Below are 20,770 nucleotides of genomic sequence, written 5' to 3'. Positions count from 1 at the left end.
TAGCGCTTTTGCTGCTAGACTTAAAAGCGTTAATGATTTACATGCCAATTGCACTGTTGATCCTCCTAAACAATTTATTACTGCAGATCTGCATGTCCTTATCTGCTCTTTTTTCAATAGCGGCCGCAGCAGTTTTTTCCGTTCGGATAATAGTGCCGGACAAATACAAAGTAGGTGGAGCACTGATTCGTCACCTTGTCCGCAAGGGCGACAGTCCATTGAAAGCCAGGTACGTTTCCATTTGGGAGTTAAATCTTTAGTTGGGTACACACCCAGTCTCAGTAGAATTAATTGCTGTTTCATTCGATTTGCAAAGTGTTCCAAAAGGTATGGTTGGGGCTTTAGCTTTTTATATGTCGGCAACACCGTCCATGCATTTGTTTTCGTGGACAACGTGGCTTTATCCTGGTCTTGGGACATTTGGTTAACTGTTTTGTTGACCAATTGTTTAAACTCCAAGTAGGACGGTGTAGTGTGCCAATCTTCATCTAACTTTAGAGCCTCAATCGATTTTTTTTAAAACTAATAGACCGAATTGGTCAGTTTTGATTGCTTTTCGACCTCCAGCCAGCAATAATGTACCAGGGAGTCGTCCTCTGCTGCCCGCATTCTCCAATAGTATTTAACCAGCGCTCCCTATCTTGCCATGGTCTGATTTTTTTTTAGCCCAAATTCAAGTCTTATCCGGTCTTGTGAGATATGGCGCGGGATGTTGAACAGTTTTTTAAAGAGGCTGCTTTGGGCGATATTCAAGGATGTTGCATCCTTTGCATTTATTAGTTTGGAACCTTATGTAATTGCAGGTAAAATTTTTTGATGCCACGACCTTTAATAAGTGGGTAGTGGAACTGTCACTAAGTTTTTTTAGCAAGGTTTTAAATGCAAACAGTAGTTGTTTAGCTTTTGTTTTCCGATGTTCTTGGTGCTGCTTGTAATTAAGATGGCTATCCAGAGTTAATCCCAAGTGCTTATGTGTCTCCTCGCGGTCCAAACTGTTGCTGTTAATCGTCCAAATAAATGTTGGTATTTTTTTCTGTGGACTGGAAAAGCACATGACCTTTGTTTTTTTAAAGTTTATCTGTAGTTGGTTTAGGTCTGTGTATTCTGCCAATTTGTTTATTAGTCGTTGTAGGCCACGAGGCGTTTGGGAGAGCAGCACAATATCATCTGCGTATTGCAAGCTTACTGTTCTCACATTCCCCAATTTTGGAGGATCGCCTAGTGTTGAACGTAGGCGATTGTCTAGGTCAGCTGTATATATATTAAATAAACAGGGGGCCAAGATGCATCCCTGTTTTAGGCCATTGGTGGTAGTAATTTTATTTGTTAGACTTCGACCATCTCCCATTTTTATTTGAACCCATGTTTTCGAGTAAAGGTCGATGGTTGCTTTCAATAAATTTGAAGGTGCACCCCAAGATTCCATTTTTGCCCACAAGGCTTGTCTATGGACCTTATCAAAGGCCGCCTTGAGGTCCACGACACACAAATACAATACTTTGGAATTTGTGATGGATTGGTTGGCCAGGAGTGTAACGACGGAAATGTTTGCTAAAGTGCCCATTCCAGCTCGAAAGCCTGTCTGTGAGTTGGGGATCAGTTTGATGTTATCTACCCAGTCTTCTAGATCCTTAAGCAGGTTTGCAGCGTAGATTTTTGCCTCAACATCTAACAGGGCTATCAACCTGTAGTTTAAGGGATTTGCACGAGCCCCTGATTTAAATATTGGATGCAATATACTTCCTCGCCAGGAGTCGGGGATGGTGTGGGATTCGAAGATATTGTCGAACAGTATGGTTAGATGTTTGGACCAAAATTGTAAGTATTTTTTTAATAGGGCGTTTCGGCAGACCATTGGGTCCCGGTGCCCCATCTGATCCCTGCTTTTTTTATAGTATTCATTACTTGTTTTTGTGAGATCTGGCTTTCGACGACTAATTGGTCTGACATTGGTGTTTCCGGATAATTTTGCTGCAATTTTCCTTCCTTTTGTTTTCCTTGTGAGTTGCTCTGATGTTTCAAGTACGGGTTGCTAGTCGTATTATTTAGGGCCTGCGAGGTTCGTTTCAGTGTCTCTACCTTCCTCTGCTCTCTTGTTGGAATCTCACTGATGGTACTATGGTGTGTTTGTATCGCCTTCCCTATTTCGTTTTTAGCAGTAGCTCTGAGGGCTGTCTGTAAATTATATGTAGCTTCTATGTGAGCTCGCCATGCATGCTCGGTTATATCAGAGTTGAAATGCCGATTTTTTTTCCATTGGATAAAACATTAATCTGGGCCCAGAACTGCTTAGAATTTTGTTGTCGATTTACATAGAGCATTTTTGTCCAGAGCTGCTCGTTGTATTTACGTTTAGCATCCCAAGTCTCTTTTTTTAGGTCACTTTTCATTCGTTTAATAGTTGTAAGGGCCTCCCGTGAAGGTTGTTGACCATGAGTTTGCATTTGTCTCAATACTTTGTTTAATTTTTGTTTTTTTGTCCTTAGCGCTTTAGTTTACCATTCTGACGCACTGATCCCGGCCGCTTTTTTGTTTTTGGAGCTGTGTATGAACATTCTGTGCAAGCTGTTAACTAAGGACTCCCAAGCCTCTATCCCCAATGGTTTTGCACCTATGGTGGTCAGGAAATCTGTACAAGACTCCATGATTGTATCTACCGTGTTTTCGTTCCATGTTAGCCGATTTAAATTGTACAGTTGGGTAAAATGCGTCAGCGCACTTGATGGCAGAGACTATTTCTTGAAGTCAATTAATGTGAATGATTGGGGATAGTGGTCACTTTCTACTCTTTCTATTATTTGAAAGTTTGTAATGCTAGGGAATAAATCTGGGTCAGCTGAGGTGAAGTCAATGGTTGCTCCTGATTTTGCCGTCACTCTTGTGAAAGCTGCCGGGCTATCTTGCGGGCCTTGACCGTTTAGAGTGTATAATACTTGTTTGTCTAACTGTGCGGCGCATTTCCTGCCCGATGTGTCCCGTCTTGTTGTATTATTGCTCCTGACGGTTATTCCTTTTGGTAGGTTTTTCTCTTGGGCTTGCATCAAGTTCATGTTAAAGTCATGTTAGACGGGGACCCAGAGGGTCGGCCGAATACTGGGGGAGAGGCCTCCGATGAGGGCCGTCTCCGGCGATCGTACAGACAAGTCACTTCCCTCCCCACAGATAGACACCACACAAGGATGAGATCAACACTCTTTATATAGGGTTCTTGCGGCAAGGTTATCAGCGGTACAGGAGATTCAGGACTCGAGGGTCCTCTCAATTCTAGTCTCTGTAGGGAAAGTAGTAGCGGGACAGTCTTGGTACCGGGTCGGTACAGAGGGTGGTAAGAGAGAAGCTCACAATCCTCGAGCTTAGGAGTCTGCAAGGTTGGGCCGCGGCAGCGCCAGCCGGCTACGATGAAGGTCGACAATGAAGGGGCCGCGGCAGCGCCAGCAGGCCAAGGTGATGGTTCAAGTACAGAGGGCCGCGGCAGCGCCAGCAGGCCAAGGTGGTAGTCCACGTTGCAGAGGGCCGCGGCAGCGCCAGCAGGCCAAGGCGGTAGTTCACGTTGCAGAGGGCCGCGGCAGCGCCAGCAGGCCAAGATGATGGTTTCACGAGGGTGGGCCGCGGCAGCGCCAGCAGGCCAAGACGAAGTGTTCACAGGGCAGGGCTGCGGCAGCGCCAGCAGTCCGTCAAGGATGAGTTCTTCTCGGTGTCTCTCGACTCCAGGATACAACTGCCCTCCTGGTCTGGGGCTTCCCCAGTTATAGGTCTGGATCCCTTTGATGCCCGGACCCTCGCGCCTTGAGGTCGGGAGGTCCGGAATGAGGGGGTCCCGACACCCAGCAGGGGGTTGGAGCCAGCGCCGAGGGAGGCCGGGGGTGATCGACACCCGGCGGAGGAGAGCCGTTGACGCCTTCTTCTTTCATTGACCTGCCAAGTGGTCTCTTTACCTCCTGTGTGGAGGTTGGTGCCGCGATGTCGGGGCCGGGCCAGGCCCAGGGTTGGGGTCGAGTCGAGGCCATGCGGCCTCGTGCTGTAGTGTCCAAAGATGGCGGCTGGGCCGGGGCCATGGTGCTGACGGGGACCAGGGCCAGCCGGTACGGGAGGGTTCAGGAGCTGGCGTCCCGTTGTGGACGGGTTGTGGGTTGCCTCGGGGGGATGCCAGGGTGGCTCTTGCTGGGGATTCAGGGAGAGCCGGGGTCCGGGCCCCGTTGTGCGGAGGGGGGACGGCCCAGCCACGCGGCCTGTCCAACAGTCACCGGACAATATTATGTTGGCGTGTGGGTGTATTGCCTTTAAAGTTTTGATAGTGGCTGCAAGTTGTTGGATGTGTCTCCCCTTATGCTTGTGAGCTGGGTGGATGTAAATGTTCATTATTATCAATGTGCAAGTGGTGTTAACTTTGAATTTAATGCATTGCATCCAGCTCGAGTCTAAATCAATGTTTTCTTCTTCCCATCGGATTTCTGTGGCAATGTATATTGATAGACCACCCTTGGCTCTTCCGTTTGCTGACTCCTTTTTAGCTAGATTTAAATGTTCTTTATAGCCTACAATCGGCGTATGTGTTGTCTGCCAGGTTTCTTGCAGCAGCAGTATATCATACTGTAGAATAAAGTCAACGAAGTCAGTTTCTCCTATTTTAGACGCTAGGCCATTCACATTCCAGGAACAGATGTTGATGTCCTGTGCTGTGTTTGATTTTGTGTGGGATTTTGTTCATGCAGCTCCTTGTTGTGTAATTGGTGATCTCCAGTGTTGGTTGACCTCTTTTTGAGTTTTGTCTGGGTGTAAAATTGTAATTGTGATTTGTCTTGTGAATTTGACGTCATCCTTTATTTGATCGTGAGTCTCTGGGCCTTTTGCTCCTTTTAGGATACCCTCTATACAGTGGGGGTGATGTAGGGGACTCGGGTAACGGGGAGGTGCCACCTCTTTTAGTTCTATACCCCATTCTGCGAATAACTCCTTGTGACGCAAGATCTGTTCAGTGACTGAATAGTTTATCCAGGTGGCTATTGTTTTTTCGACTCCTATTTGGCTAGTGGTAGGTTTGAATTCAATTCTTTCCAGGTCACTAGATGTTATATGGCTCAGGGCTGGTAAGGATTTGAGTAGCTTTATAATTGTACTTTGATTTAGTATGTCATGGGTTCCTCTCGATTTATAATGTGGAATCAATTCTATCTGACTTTGAGCCGTGGGCGATTGTTTTTTGTTATAATCAATCGAAATCCCTGATAATAGTTCTGTTGGGTCTTGTCGATGTATTTTGCTGAGCTGGACTGATTTGACTTGGTCTTGTTGTATCTTTTCAATGTACTCTATTGTGCGTTGGAAATCTGGGTTATTTTGCGTTTCATTATTGCAATTTCTTGTCCACGTTTCACCTTTCCCACTTATTGCTATTTCCTGCGCTGTGGTTTCTTTTTCCTTTATAATTGGGTTCTTGGAGGTTTGCGTTATGTCTGATTTTACGAGTTCTTTGTTTTTTGCTTTGTCCTTTTCCTTCTCAGCCGACGATTTAAACATGTCATAAATTTTATTGGTTGACAAGTTTCCATTTTTTATTTAGTTTTTTCCGTCGTGATTTCTTGTGGCTGCGGTTTCTTTTAATACTGAGATTTTATGATTCGCGTGCTAGATGGCTCACTGCCAATCTCGTTATTTTCATCCGGTCTTTTCTGGGTTGGTGTCGGCGAAACTTGTGGGGTGACCTTGTTTATTTTACTTTTCCTTGCTTTCCTCAAGCGTTTACGTTCCAGTTTTGAAAGAGGTTTTGCAAGGGTTTCTTGTTCCTTGCTTTGTGCCGGTTCCTTCGATGAAATGCTTTGATTCGGGGATGGTGTTGAGCTTTCCAAGTGCGATGTTCCTCTGGTCGTTCCCAGTCTTTCTCTATGACTGGCAGGTTATTTCCCTCTTTTAATGGTTTAATATTGATGGTAAGGGTGTCCTTTTTGGTTCCGTCTACCTCCTTAAGCTCTCCTTCCGTTGAAGTTGTGGAATTTAAATGTGTGTCCCTTACTGCCCCCAGCAACTCTGACATTATAGTCGGGACAGTTGCAAGCTTGTCGATTATTTGATGGCAATGACACGTGTAATAAGTGAAGTCCCGTGCTTGTTGTACCTTTGTTATCATGGCATTTAAGTCATGTAGTTTTTGGTCTATTCCCTGCACATATAAGGCTAGTGCGTTTAGTAGCTCAACTTGAGTGTCCAGCTTGATATGTTGCTGCTGATCCAATCGTCTTCATGATGCCAAGTAACTGATCCCAAAAAGGTCCTGTTGATGGGCTTTCTTGTTGTTCCTTGGGGTATTGTCCCTCTTGTTTCTTGGTACATCGTCCTGGTGAGGGTGATTTGTGGAGTTCTGGGTAGCTGGCTAGGTTGGCTGGTTCAGTTTCCTGGGGTGGTCTGAAAGGTGATCCATTTATCTTGCTTTGGCATGACGTCTGCGTCAAATGCTGTGCTATTTGCGGTTGCTTGCTTAGTAGTTTCGAATTTATGGCAAGTTGTTCCTGTACGTTAGTTATTTGACCCGTGAACTGGACAAGTGGTAGATCAGGTTGTGGGTCTACAGGTGTGTTTAGTATTGCATGCGAGCTGTCAAAGCTGTCATAACTTTCCTGCTCAAGCACCAGGTCACCATCCTGGCTCTGTTCTTCACAAGGCTGCCAAGCAGTTTGTTGGGCTATTTGAGGCTGTTGGTTTTGCTGCCTTAGTTGATTTGTTTGTGCTTGGCAGGTCCATTGTTTGGGTGTAAGTGCCGACTCCCGTTTAAATCCCCGTTCGTTGTGTACTACGGCCTGAATGTCCTGTTGGTGGAGTCCATGATTAGCAAATAATGGGCTCTTAATAGATTTAGTACATTTTCCATCCTCCGACACGGACAGCTTAAGGGCCTTATGCTCTGTGTCCTCAGTGCTTATTGACCTACTGACTTTGTCCTTATGTATCTCATTGTCTGCGCTGCCCCCCCTGTACTTGTACTCCTTGGCTTCTTTTGCCTCCTTTGCTTCATTGGCTGCCTTGTGCATCTTTTGCTTCCCTGGGGATAAGCTGCGACATACTTTTAAGAAATCTGTGATGAGAGCCCGTTTGCTGCTTTTGATGTTGGTTTTAATAGGGGAGCCGGTTGCCCTGATGGGGGTATGGGTATTGTTGTTTAATTGTGTTTAATCCGTTTCTGTTTTGCCCCCCGTGTCCTGTTTATAGTCTGGTTCCAAGAACTGTTCTTGCTCCCTTTCTCTTGGCTTACTGAGCTTTTCCGATTCTAGTTTGTCCTCTGTTAAGTCCTTTGTTAAGTCCTCTCCCTCCTCTTCCTCTTTTTCAGGTTTCAGGTGCTGGACGCCTGGTGCCCCCCTTATTTCCCCTGATCTCATGGTGGTCTGTTGCGTACTTTTGCACAAATTTTTTTCTAATTCAGGGGTAATAGGCAGCTGGCGTGATACTGCTACTTCCAGGGGCTCCTAGTCCTCTGGTGCATACCCTGGGGACCGGCGTACCTTACCTTAACTTATGGGGAGGTTGCTGGCGTTGGTGCTTTTTTCTGTGTTTGCTGTCACTGCTCCATCCAGTGTGGGAGTGTCTCACGCGGCCGTTTCTTTCTGCCACTGACACAGCCGCTGCAACTGACGGGGGCTGCAGCTTTATTATTCTTGCCTCTCCTCACGCTGGTCCTGTTGCTGTACTTATGCGTTGAAGATCCAACCGCTGCTGGAGGTTCGCGGCTCCCGCCGCTATGGGGCCCTCGTGGCTCTTGCCAATGTCGCGCGCTCGCGGCTCCTGCCGCTGTGTAAGGGTGTGGTGGTTCACGGCTCCTGCCGCTGTGAAACCCTCGCTGTGGAGCCCTCCAGTGAAGCCCTCCTGCCGCTACGGAACGCTCGCGGCGGGAGGGAGGGGTGTTTTCGCGGCTCCTGCCGCTACGGAGCCCCGCTGTGGGGCACTCGCGGCTGTGAGAGGCAGCTGAGACCGCTACCGGGGAGCTTGCTGCAACCCTCCGCCTGCCGCTTTCTTTTTTGGGAACCTACGGCTGCCGCTGCACGGGGGAGCACAGGATTTCGCCCCCGCTGCCGAAAAACACAGAGGCTGGACGCTGGATTATTTTCGCCGAGAACAAAGGTAGGTGAGACAGCGTCCTCCTCACCTCGCATCGACTCCTCGCTCATCCTCGAAAATGGGCGTAGTCAATTGGGCAGGAAGAAAGCATGGATAGTAACACACTATTGCTTACATCATAAACTGCGATAAAAAGTGACTTCGCTGTGTGTATCGGTGGGGTGTTTGAGGGAATAGCAATCATGTCTAGAAAAACGTGCAAGTGAACCTATATACAAGCGTGCAAGAACAATGAAATGGAACGCAATCTTTTTTGAATAGAGCGTGCAGAGTGACCGTTAACGGGCGTGTGATTAGCATGCAGAGGTTTACCAAGTATTCAACAAATTCTAACCTTTTAGTAAATTCAAGGTTAACTCGAATTTTGAAGGTCATCAATACACCTGTAATGTGTACAAAAGTATGCTTTATGATCACTTCCGTCATAAGGGTAACATTAATTTAAAGTCCAGTATCGGTGTCAAAGAAACACGCTTACCAAATCGACGGTAAGCGTCTTTCTTCTACACCTCTCTGCATGCTAATCACACGCCCATTAACGGTCACCCTGCACACTCTATTAAAAAAAGATCGCGTTCCATTTCATTGTTCTTTCACGCTCGCATATAGGTTCACTTGCATGTTTTTCTAGACACGATTGCTAAACACCACACAATACACACGGCAAAATCACTTTTTATCGCAGTTTATGATGTAAGCAATACGTGTTTAGTGAAAGAAACACAATTGACACAAGATCATTTTTTGACACAGTATTTATTATTTTCACGCATGAGAATCATTTTTCACGTTTGAGAAATGTTTTTAATAGAGCACAGATGCACGACTTGATGCAAATGTTGAATTCCTATTTCTGATGGTGAAAACATTGTCAATACTTTATACTTTCAGAATTAAAGCCCCCCGATGAAGGGCTTCTGCCCGAAATGCATTGGGCACAACATGGAATGAGAAACATTTCTTAAAAATGCACTATGAATGAAATAGTACAATCAACAAAGAATAAAATTAATCTATGGATATACCATCAAACGACCTTTATGAATGATTATTGAATTTTTCAAACAAGGAGTGCCCAGTTGGGGACGTTACTTCTACGGAAGGAAACACACGTTTTTGACGGTTAAAATTACTGTAATGTAAGATTTTACTACGTGTTTTTTTCTAACACACGCAAGTTCGAGATTCCGGCAGTTCCTTTGTAACCTGTTGACCTCAACAAGCTTTGGCTGCTTCCATGTTTACAGCGAATTACTTTTATTTTTCAATCTAACGTCCCTTTCAGGCTCCAGATTTTACTGAGTGTACCATGGGTGATGCCAGGTCTCTGGTAACCAGGCCCAGGACTTTAAATGGGATGAATAAAGTGTGTGGGAGGTCTCTAAAAAAGGGGGCGTGGCCTGTGCAGTTCTAGGTGTGGCTTAAACATTTAAACTAAGTTTCTGTGATTCTCACAGTGTCAAAGCTGCCACGGTTTCAGATTGCTCATATGTGACATTTACATAATTTCAGTGTAATTGTGAGTGACATTCAACGACTATGAGTGACACTTTATCACAAGCAAAATATCAAGCAATCATAGACTTTCACAAGCACTAACATTAAACTGGCAACAGTGAGAGTTCCTGGCTCTCTGCTCCAGCCTCCGGTGGTCATCCCTCCTGCAGTGCACACACCCTCAAGTCGACTCTGCCGGTGAGAACTCCAATACCTTCTGAGAGCCTGAGCCCTTGCGACATTTCCCTGAGTGCCTTTTGAGAAGCAGGCTGCAGTTCAACCTCCTCCTCCCCAGCAGCACAACACAGAGCACTTCGACAATGACATACCACTGTCAGAAAATCAGACGGAAGAGTTGTTATCAGAAAAGCACAGGAGGCGGCTTAGAAGCACCTGACAAAGAGGCACATTTTATCTTTGTACTGATAGTCTGCCCCAACCACAGCAAGACTTCAAAGAAAAGGTGACACTTCCTTTACATTTCAATTGAGCCAGACACTTTTAAAGAAAGGCACTGCAAACAGAGGACTTTCCGTCTCTTCATTTCTGCGTGCAAACCGACTTGTCTTTTCAGTAGGGTGACCAGAATTATAAAGCCAAAACCGGGACATTTCACGAAAACAGAAGACGGACTACAGTTTTACTTCAAGCGAGCACACAGAATGACAGCGCTCCTCAGCAGAGAATTACAGAACATGCAGTATGGTCATACAAATTTTTTTATTTTTAATCCCTGAGGTTTGCTTGTTAATTAACTTCCTGTCACGGGGCGGGTGTACCCATGGAAAGGATGGATCAACCAAGAGACTGGTGGGAGGTACAGGGCATCATCGCACCTCTTCTTTTTCCACAACAGGATGACTGGATCTGTTCGTCCCAACCAGACACCACAGAAATGATCCCTGGGACTCGGTAGTCGAGGACTCCGCCCCCAGCGATAACGTCGCAGCCTTCGGACCAACAAGAGGAGACGAGATCCGGAAGACGGTGTGTGTTATCACCGGAGGTCGAGGAGAGAGAGGAGTAACAAAGAGCGGCGAACGGAGGCATACGGAGAGAACATCCAGCCGAGGAGGAGCGGAGGAAAGTCCAGAGACGGCGGGGGAGCCAGGAGGCCTCTGGGAACACGCTTCGCGCAGCCACGCACCAGGAGGAGCGTGGCTAACACAGGTACGAGAGCAGTTCGCAGGCTGGATAGGGAGGCAGGAGAGGCCTGAAGGATAGAGGCGCCAGCCTCTGACCGATCGTTGTATATAGCTAACCCCAACCCAACATGCTCACTCCTCTCTGCTTGACGTGTACCACTGGTTTGTTTGGGTTGCTCCCTCACTCCCTTTCCCTTCAAACGCACTACGTCACAGGAACACTTACCCCCTGTTTTCCTCTTCTTTTTTGGGATTCCTGAGTAAACCCAAGCTGCCATCCGACCCCTGGGACACGGTGGAAGGAGAACACCCGGTGATTGAAGGAGGAGTCGCTAGGAGACGGGAACAACGAGGAGGAGGCGTATCGTTTTCACTCCTGTTTGTACCTGCATACTGGCCACACGCAGAAGACGAGTGCTCCACAAAATAAAACCTGCTTTACCTCGACCTAGTGTCCTGCGCATTACTTCTGAAACGCTACACTTGCTTTCTAGAAATAACTGCTAACTATCCCTGCTTTGTACAACATAAAAAACACCTCCCGCCGTTTTCAGTTGACCCTCTCTAAAAACCAGGACAGGAATTTCCTGAAATCTGCCGGGACAGCTGGTGAAAATCCAGGACTGTTTGGGCAAATCCGGGACTCCTGGTCACCCTACCTTTCAGCTAAATTGGAAATAAAACAAATAGTTGGGCTTGCTGTTGATTTGCTACAAGCAAGCGTGAAAATCTAGTTGCTCCCCCTCTTGGTTACTTTGCAACAAGAGTGGCAGCTATGCATTGCGTCTGACACCTCAGTTTTTGCAGGCGCTGTTTAGGCTCAACCTAATAAAAGTACGTGGTACCGCTTGCAACCCACTCCTGAATAGAAGCCTATTGTGCCGGTGCCATTGTTTTGGCTTTCACATTGCATATCTCCATTTGCCTGGTATGTGCTCACAACATTGACAACAGGAATCCAGGGAATACATGTGTATTTGTAGCCCCCAATTCTGCACCAAATAAATGTGCTGCGGTGAGCTAGCATGTCCATGGTTTCTCCACCTCCACCCCCCCTCCGCATTAGCGTTGACTCTCCAATTCCCAAGGGCACAAGAGTAATACCCAGCAAGCCTATCTCCACACAGCCGGAGATGTGCACTAATTGCTCACCTACCTCCTGCTGAATCACTGGAGGATGAACCAACGCTCTCCTTCAGTACACAGCTGGTCCACCCGTCCTGAGAGGTTTATCGTCATAGCACCAGCTGGCGGGGAACACCTGCAACCACACTTGCCTAGACATTTTCTGGTCTAAGGACTCTCATTTTGACCAGACTTTTGGCCTAATAAAACTACCAGCTCCACATAACACTGGCTAGCTTGAGGGACTGCCACATAAGACAGCCACAGCGTTTCACATGACTAGCAAGCAGGAAAGAAATGCATGTGCAAGCAAATGGTGAGCCAAAGGATTCCAAACATGAGTATTTACACATACAGAAAGCAAAAGGAGCATATTGTTTCAATTATAAATATTTTTTAGATAAAGGTGATAGAAAACCTAGGTGAAGTGCCCATAACCAAGCAACTAAAAGAAGTGACAATACAGTAATTTGTAAAAAAGACAGTAAATGTATGAGGTTAATGACATTTTTGAAGGACGTCTAATGGTTGTTGAGACAGATAGAGAAGGAGCAACCACAGCATTTAAGGTGCCTTTGCCTAAAGACTGTCATTTTCTTGGTGGTGATGTTTAAATCCCATAAGGGTAGGAGGGTCTCAGGAGGGTGCTGCCCCCTGTCGTCCCCCCCCCAGCGCCTTGAGACCCACACAGGTGAGTAGTGCGCTTACAGTTTCCCTGATTGATTGAGCGGGACTGTGATGACCTGGGTGCCAGGGTAGTGAGCAAAAAAGGCGTCTTATGAGGGTTAATAGTAGTTATCCAGATACGAAGTAGGAGATTTCCTTTCTTCCTGACTAATGGCACCTGGTATCCTTGGTTGGCCTGTACATCTGAATGAGAAGGGCAGCATGCATGTGCCCCTAAGCTCTCAATAGTCTCCGTGGTTAAATACTTCCAGTAAGTGGGGCATCGAAGTTGTCATGCAACAGGGTAACTGTGTCCCCAAACTTCAAAGTAAGTCCTTGGTAGGGATCATTACTACCATTCTGCCTGGGAGTTCGGATTAGAAGCTGTCCCGGAGCCTCCCCGGTTTTAAACTCAGGTAATCTGTTGATGCGCCCGAAGTTGCGCAATCGTCAGACCAGTTCTCCTACAGATGGACTCCCAACTGGAGACTCGGTTGCACATCCGGTAGGAACCTGGCATGAAGCTGTAGGACGTGCTAGTACTTGCTCCTTACTACAAGTTGTCAGACAGCAGAGCCGAGCAAATTTAAGGGGCGGTTTCGAGTGTCGTAGAAAGGTGAACTAGATCCTTGTTCAGAGGGCCCATTTCAAACTGCGGCCTTGCAATGCGTCTCACAACAGCAATCATCAAAATGTCAAGGGCAGGGGAGGACCTGCTCTAATTGCAATAAACTAAACAACTTTGTGTGAACGTGCAGAGGAGGGGGGCGAGACTGAAGAAGTCTTAGGCAAAATACTACCCCTTATCAAGTACACATAGTCCCGCACAATGAAGATCATCAATATACAGAAGGTACTTTGAGTTTGAAGAAGAGGAAGACGTTTCCTAATTTCCTATGCCCAGCCAATGTGTTAAAAAGAGCTTACAAAACATGTATCAAAGGCCTAAGGGACACCGTGGCATTCACGAAGATCATGGACAATGAACAATTCAAGGCCCAGAAACCTGGCCCTAAGCTATGGCCCACCAAGACCAGAATCTGTGCATAGGGAGGTGTCTCGCCACTGCCTATAACAGAAATCTTTGAGGACATTTTGCAACACAAGATAAAAATAGTGAGGTTTCTCGTCATCACTGAAAAGGGCGGGCATCCGCAGAGCTGCTGTACAGCAGAAGAAGGTGGATTTGTTTTCTTTGTGTGCCAAGTCCATGACCATCAGACCAAAAGCATACTCAAAGACTTCAAACATCTGTCCATCAATTGGGGTGGACAGTCAAGCTACTTATCGGCACTATGATTAAACTGCTGGCACTGTGGCACCAGTGAGTGCAAGTTCAACAGCATCCCCAAATGGACCAGGAATTGAAGCAATGGATGTGATTGAGAAAGTATGCGGACCAATTCCGTAGGTATTCCCCACAGTCATAGCACTCAAAGCCCAAGCAACCAGGCTCTGTACTGCTCTATATAGAAATGGGGCTCCATAACAGCTATTAAGCACAAGCGACTATCACACAGAGCAAGGACGACATATGTGCAAACCTCCCAGCAGCACAATGGTTTTCACAAGTCAGTCTCAATGCAGAACAGCAGCAGCAGCTTCTTGACCTGGCTAGCTGATACATCACTACATTCTCACCCCATCTATGGCTCCAAAGATATAAAAGGCTGAACGTCAGTATTTCCAACGCAGTGGAAGATTTTCTGAATGGAGTAAGAGAAACCCATTTGGGGTTAGAAGACATAATCAACATAAATGATAACATCTTAATGAGAAACAATTGATAAAAACCATCGAAATGAGAGCTGCTTTTAATAGACTCTCAGGCCATGACTTCATGCTACACCGAGAAAAGCTAAGATTATTTGAAGACCACATGAAGTGTTTTTGGCTACATCTTCTCAAAGGATGTTGTAAAACTAAACAAGGAAAAGATATTCATATAATATTCATAATCGCCCCAACTCCCACCACAGCCACTGGAGTCAGGAGTTTCCTATGAATTGTATACTACTGCAGCTGGTTGAGCCATGAGCAAACCTTGCAGAAAATCAAAGATGCCCTGCTCCAAGATGGTATAATTTAGCCTACAAAACAAGACCCAACTGATAGTAGATGCCAGCCCAGTCGAGTCAAGACAGAATTAAATGGGTCCCTGTAGCTTTTGCAAGCAGAGCATTGACAGACGAGGAAACTCGCTATACCCAAATCAAAGGAGATGGACTAGCAATCCAAAGAAGGTGTTCCACTACTTGTATGGCAAGAGTTTCAAAGTCAACATCGACAACAAGCCACTGGTCAACCTCTTTCAAGGTGCATCAAAGCATCCTCCGTCGAGAATGGAAAAGTGGGTCGTGCAGTTACAGCAGTGAAATCTGGACTTGAGAAGCCACCCTGGAGTAGACAATGTGGCTCACTTTCTGTCAAGACACCCAAAGCAAGTAGAAAGTGTATCTACACAAGTCAGACTCATAAGAGTATGTAAACACTGTTAACCGAGCTTCCTTCTCAGAAGCCCTTGTGATTAAGGAGATGACCAAGAAACCTACACAGACAAGTACCTGCAGATAGTGAAAGAAACATTGCACCAAAATACATAGAAAATATTCCATAACCAGTTAAAGATGTTTGATCAATGTCGAGAGAATCTCTTCCAACTCTGGAGAACCAGAGCTGAGTTGAGTGCTACCAACAATGGTTTGATTGCATGTGTTCTTCAGATAGTGGTAAAAAAAGAGTATTATAGAACACTAGCAGCCCGTCCCGACGTTGTCCGGGTATGAATTGCTGCCGGCCAGTAGTATATTGTTTTGTAGGATTTCCTTTTGATAGCATTTCTTATCTGTGACAGGCCTGTGAAACGCTCCGATTCACAGTGCACTGCTGATGCACTTAAGAGTGCGCGTTCAGTAGTGTGTGAACTCGAGTTTCCCTACTTTACTTTTCCTTGCAATATTATATAGCGCAAACTCGACAACATGGCATGAGCACAATTTACATTGCAGAAGAACACATTCATTTATGGTAGGCACGGGGAGACAAAGCGATTTGCCTGGAATCACAGGATGTTGAGCTGATGCCGAGATTCGAACGTAGCTCCCCAGCTCTAAAGTTCTCAATTCTAGAACTTGTGGTGGGAAAGTGGGAAGTGTGTCTAAAAGTGTATGTCGGTGCTGGCCATCAATGAGAGAGACCTGTGCACTTTTCAAATCGAGTGAGTATGTTGCTGGAGATGTGGGCCGCCGTGCCACCAATGTACTTACCGGGGGAGGGGTAAACGCCCATTCTTCCGCAATTTTCTTTCCGCATACCATAACTCCGCATACTTTCATGAGGTATATGTTTTGGGGTGTTTGGGTATTTTAAGAGGTTCAGATATAGTTTTGGGTTATGGGGTACAGGGGTAGTTTTAGGGTTTAGGGATAGGTATGGGTTTTGGGGTACAGGGGTATTTTAAGGGTTCAGGGCTAGGTTTGGGTTTTGGGGTACAGGGGTATTTTTAGGGTTCAGGGCTAGGTTTGGGTTTTGGGGTACAGGGGTATTTTAGGGTTCAGGGGTAGGTTTGGTGTTGGACATGGCCCTTTCCCCAAAATGTTTTCGCTGTTTCCCCCCCTAAATTGAAATGCCTCCCCCATGGTATTAAACATGTAAGGGCCATGTGTGGTAAGAGTTGCCCTGTTGTAAAATTAAATGTCGTGAAATGGTGTGCAGAAAATATTCCCCCATGTTAAAAATGCACCTGACTGAAATGTACTGTTTTTTTAAAATGGATGCCAAGGCCCTGGGTAGTGCCACCTGACTGCGTTAGGTCGGCGGTCTAGTTATTATTACCCAGCCACCCCTAGCTTTTGGAGGGAAGCCTGGCACCCAGGGTGCTCAACCCCTCCCCTTGAGCCAGTGTGAACCAGTTTTCCCCAACATTCTAGAAGGTTCTGGTGCTGTGAGGGAGGAGGGTATAAGTACGGGGCAAGTGCCACCAGAGGGAGAGACAGAGCTGGGACAGGGACGTGAGGGGACCTGCTGCAAGGAGTCACCGCCACATGGGCCTGTGAGCTGGGCCCTGCATCCATTCCACCCCCTCCACTGTCCCCCACGGCCCTTGACAAAAGGAGAGCCCCCCTAGGTCCCTGACGCTGTGGGACCTTGAACTACGCCAGCGCTGAGGGAAAGAGGTGCCCAGAAGAGGAGGAATGCTGTGGGCTTGAACCCCCCAGGAGGTGAGGAGTGTGCCCCTGGGGCTGGCTGTGGTACTGTTCGCCCCCCCTCCGTGAGGGGCGCCTGTCAGACGCTGTTTGGGGAGGTTGGTGCCCCCAGGTAGCTGTGGCCCCTTTGGAAGTGCTGCTGTTACATTGCCCTTAAGCGCTGAACTGGGAGGAGCTGCGTGTCCCTAGAAGCCCTGGACTGCCTACCCAGCGTTGTGGGAAGAAAAGCGCTGTGTTCTGAGGGCCTGCTGTGCTCCCCCTAGGAAGCACTATAATTTGGAAGCGCTATTCTGCCCCAGAACTGCTGTGTGGGCGCAAGGAGCAAATGACTGAATAGCGCCGCAGGAGCCTACCCTGCGTTTTGGTGCGCTTTTGGTGATTGATAATTAATTAATTAAAAGGGAGCCTACCCCTTATCGCCGCCGGAAATCACCGCCGCAGCCCGGCCCGACTGTGGAGGGGCCCCCGCCGCTGTGCCTAACGTCGCGGCGACCCCCGGTACCAGGAGGGGGCCGCCGATGAGGAGGTGAAGCCAGGAAGTGCCCGCATCACGTGACGGGGCGCCCGGCCGCGTCACTGGCCGCGCCCCCGCCCTCCGTGCATCACTGGAGACCTGTGGGCATAGCCTCGGGCCGGCCGCGCTGTGATTGGCGGCCGGGCAGCAGGAGGAGCCCTGCGGCCGCCTTGAGGAAGCCGGCCGGAGGTGACCAGTGGCTGCGGGGCCCCCGTGGGGGAATGGGAGCCCCGCGTTCGCCCCGCGAGTAAGGGATAGTTTTAGGGTTCAGGGCTAGGTTTGGGTTTTGGGGTACAGGGGTATTTTAGGGTTCAGGGGTAGGTTTGGTGTTGGACTTGGCCCTTTCCCCAAAATGTTTTCGCTGTTTGCCCCCCTAAATTGAAATGCCTCCCCCATGGTATTAAACATGTAAGGGCCATGTGTGGTAAGAGTTGCCCTGTTGTAAAATTAAATGTCGTGAAATGGTGTGCAGAAAATATTCCCCCATGTTAAAAATGCACCTGACTGAAATGTACTGTGTTTTTAAAATGGATGCCAAGGCCCTGGGTAGTGCCACCTGACTGCGTTAGGTCGGCGGTCTAGTTATTATTACCCAGCCACCCCTAGCTTTTGGAGGAATGCCTGGCACCCAGGGTGCTCAACCCCTCCCCTTGAGCCAGTGTGAACCAGTTTTCCCCAACATTCTAGAAGGTTCTGGTGCTGTGAGGGAGGAGGGTATAAGTACGGGGGAAGTGCCACCAGAGGGAGAGACAGAGCTGGGACAGGGACGTGAGGGGACCTGCTGCAAGGAGTCACCGCCACATGGGCCTGTGAGCTGGGCCCTGCATCCATTCCACCCCCTCCACTGTCCCCCAGGGCCCTTGACAAAAGGAGAGCCCCCCTAGGTCCCTGACGCTGTGGGACCTTGAACTACGCCAGCGCTGAGGGAAAGAGGTGCCCAGAAGAGGAGGAATGCTGTGGGCTTGAACCCCCCAGGAGGTGAGGAGTGTGCCCCTGGGGCTGGCTGTGGTACTGTTCGCCCCCCCTCCGTGAGGGGCGCCTGTCAGACGCTGTTTGGGGAGGTTGGTGCCCCCAGGTAGCTGTGGCCCCTTTGGAAGTGCTGCTGCTACATTGCCCTTAAGCGCTGGACTGGGAGGAGCTGCGTGTCCCTAGAAGCCTTGGACTGCCTACCCAGCGCTTTGGGAAGAAAAGCGCTGTGTTCTGAGGGCCTGCTGTGCTCCCCCTAGGAAGCACTATAATTTGGAAGCGCTATTCTGCCCCAGAACTGCTGTGTGGGCGCAAGGAGCAAATGACTGAATAGCGCCGCAGGAGCCTACCCTGCGTTTTGGTGCGCTTTTGGTGATTGATAATTAATTAATTAAAAGGGAGCCTTCCCCTTATCGCCGCCGGAAATCACTGCCGCAGCCCGGCGCGACTGTGGAGGGGCCCCCGCCGCTGTGACTAACGTCGCGGCGACCCCCGGTACCAGGAGGGGGCCGCCGATGAGGAGGTGAAGCCAGGAAGTGCCCGCATCACGTGACGGGGCGCCCGGCCACGTCACTGGCCGCGCCCCCGCCCTCCGTGCATCACTGGAGACCTGTGGGCATAGCCTCGGGCCGGCCGCGCTGTGATTGGCGGCCGGGCAGCAGGAGGAGCCCTGCGGCCGCCTTGAGGAAGCCGGCCGGAGGTGACCAGTGGCTGCGGGGCCCCCATGGGGGAAGGGGAGCCCCGCGTTCGCCCCGCGAGTAAGGGAGCCTTCCCATCTGTAGCCCTGAGGGCGTGCGGACCGTGGGAGGGTCGGAGCGCCCCCCCCCCTCGCCTGAAGCCGAAGAAGCCTGCAGTCGTGCGGAGACCGCTTTTGAAACCCCGGGCCCCAGTGAGGAAGAAGGGCCCGAGCAGCTGGCAGAAGTTGTTGCGGGGCCTCCAGAGGTCGGGAGAGCCCTGCCCCAGAACATCCGGAGCTGCGTAGGAGGAGCCCCCGCAGGAGTCCCGGTGAGTGGGGCTGTGTGTAGTGGAGTTGGGGGGGGGGTGTCGGGGCATAAATCGGTGCCCGCCCCTGGGACAACCCTGAATTTACAGGTGCCCCATCTGGCACCTGCACCTGAAGAGGTCTGGAGTCGGGGCACAGGGTCTGTGCCCGCCCCCCTTCTCTGGGGAGACTGTTGTTGGGCCCTGTTGGCCCTAACTCACCAGAGAGAGAGTCCTAGAACTGGGCAAGGACCTCAGTTAGGCCCCGGGACCGGTACAGGGACGAATTAACCCCTGGTTAGGGAAATGCTGAGACTGATGGGGAACTGTTTAACCTACAGGGGAGTGGGTCACTGAAATCCCTTATGTTTGCCACTAGGTTGTGTAGGCCAGGAGTCCCTCTACTGAAGTGCCAGGCCAGATAAAGAAGTTGTGCCTATTTAAATGCCACCCCCCTGTGAATGCTAAAGAACTGCCTGATGCTTTTGTTGCAGGTTGTGGGCTAAGGAGACATATGCCCCAGGTGCTCCTGTTGAGGCCTCTTGTGGATACCTAGGCCTCCCCCAAGAAATATTGCTTAACTTTGTGATGCCAAGGTTATAATTCCCCACGGTATTGCCTCTTTTGTAGTGGTGTAGAGGGGACTGTCACTGGAAATGTTGTGACCTGAGCCTACGGTCACTATTGATGTTACCGCAGCCAAGGTATACTGATGTTTTACCCCTGAAGGTGGATTGTATGGTTTTGTGCCCTTTTATTGCAGGTTTGCCCCTATGCTGGCCTGATGAGTTATTCCAGGCCCCTGTTTATGCCCCTTGTTAATGAGCCTGCCGTACTGATTTCTTACAGGTGCTCCTGTCTAGTATGTGCTGTGATGCTCTGTTGTTTTTTTTCCCTTACAGGGGTGGGGATTGGCGTTATAACGCATGAGATGTATGTGCGCTAATGTGGAATTTTGAAATTACAGCCACCCCCTAAGGAAGAGAGCCTGAGTTGGCCCCGCCAGATTGGCCCCAGGTCTACTGATAACTTAATCACATTCTTCTTTATTTCAGCTGTGGACTTAACCCTTTCGTCCCATGTAAATAATCCCCCCTGATGTACTTGGCTCTGGCGCCTTGTTGTGATTACCAGTGTATTTTTCCTTTTTACCTTGCAGGTTGGAGATATCACTAAACTTATTCTTTTTCCAACCAAAGGTGGTGTTGTGACTCTTTTGTAGTGTGCCTGGTGTGTCGTCTGTGGATACTGCGTGAGTGCTTCACATGTCCTCCGTAGTTTAGCCTGGCCGCTCTGCTTCACGCTTTCCCCCCTGGAGATTTGGTAACCCCATTTCTTACATTGGTGGCAAGCGGTGGGATAGGACTTGTGTTTGCGCAGTACCACAGCGGCCACGGGTTACACTGCAAATAGAGCTTTGGACGTAATCCAAGCCTTTTTGTGGGGATTATTATTGTTTGGCTGAACATTGTGACTTTGTATTGCTTCCTCCTGAAAAGTGTTGTTGTGGAATTGTGTCCCCTTGTTCCACTGGGAGGGTGTGTCCCGGGTGTACCTCGCCACGATGG

General features: G+C 48.7%; 1 protein-coding gene and 1 long non-coding RNA gene across 6 annotated transcripts in view; one reads left to right on the top strand and one right to left on the bottom strand.

Moving 5' to 3' along the window:
- The window catches only part of LOC144754085 (uncharacterized), a 716,823-nt gene that overhangs the window by 202,196 nt on the left and 493,857 nt on the right, over positions 1-20,770 (bottom strand). The window lies entirely within an intron of this gene.
- LOC144754086 (uncharacterized) overlaps positions 159-20,770 on the top strand; it is a 168,904-nt gene continuing 148,292 nt past the window's right edge. Inside the window, exon 1 of the long non-coding RNA XR_013594651.1 lies at positions 159-229. This is a non-coding gene — a long non-coding RNA (uncharacterized LOC144754086). The remainder of the gene's footprint in view (positions 230-20,770) is intronic.

Source organism: Lissotriton helveticus, chromosome 5_1, assembly GCF_964261635.1.
Source record: "Lissotriton helveticus chromosome 5_1, aLisHel1.1, whole genome shotgun sequence".
In the NCBI taxonomy this organism is placed as follows: domain Eukaryota; kingdom Metazoa; phylum Chordata; class Amphibia; order Caudata; family Salamandridae; genus Lissotriton; species Lissotriton helveticus.
This window is presented reverse-complemented; position numbering and strand designations above follow the sequence as displayed.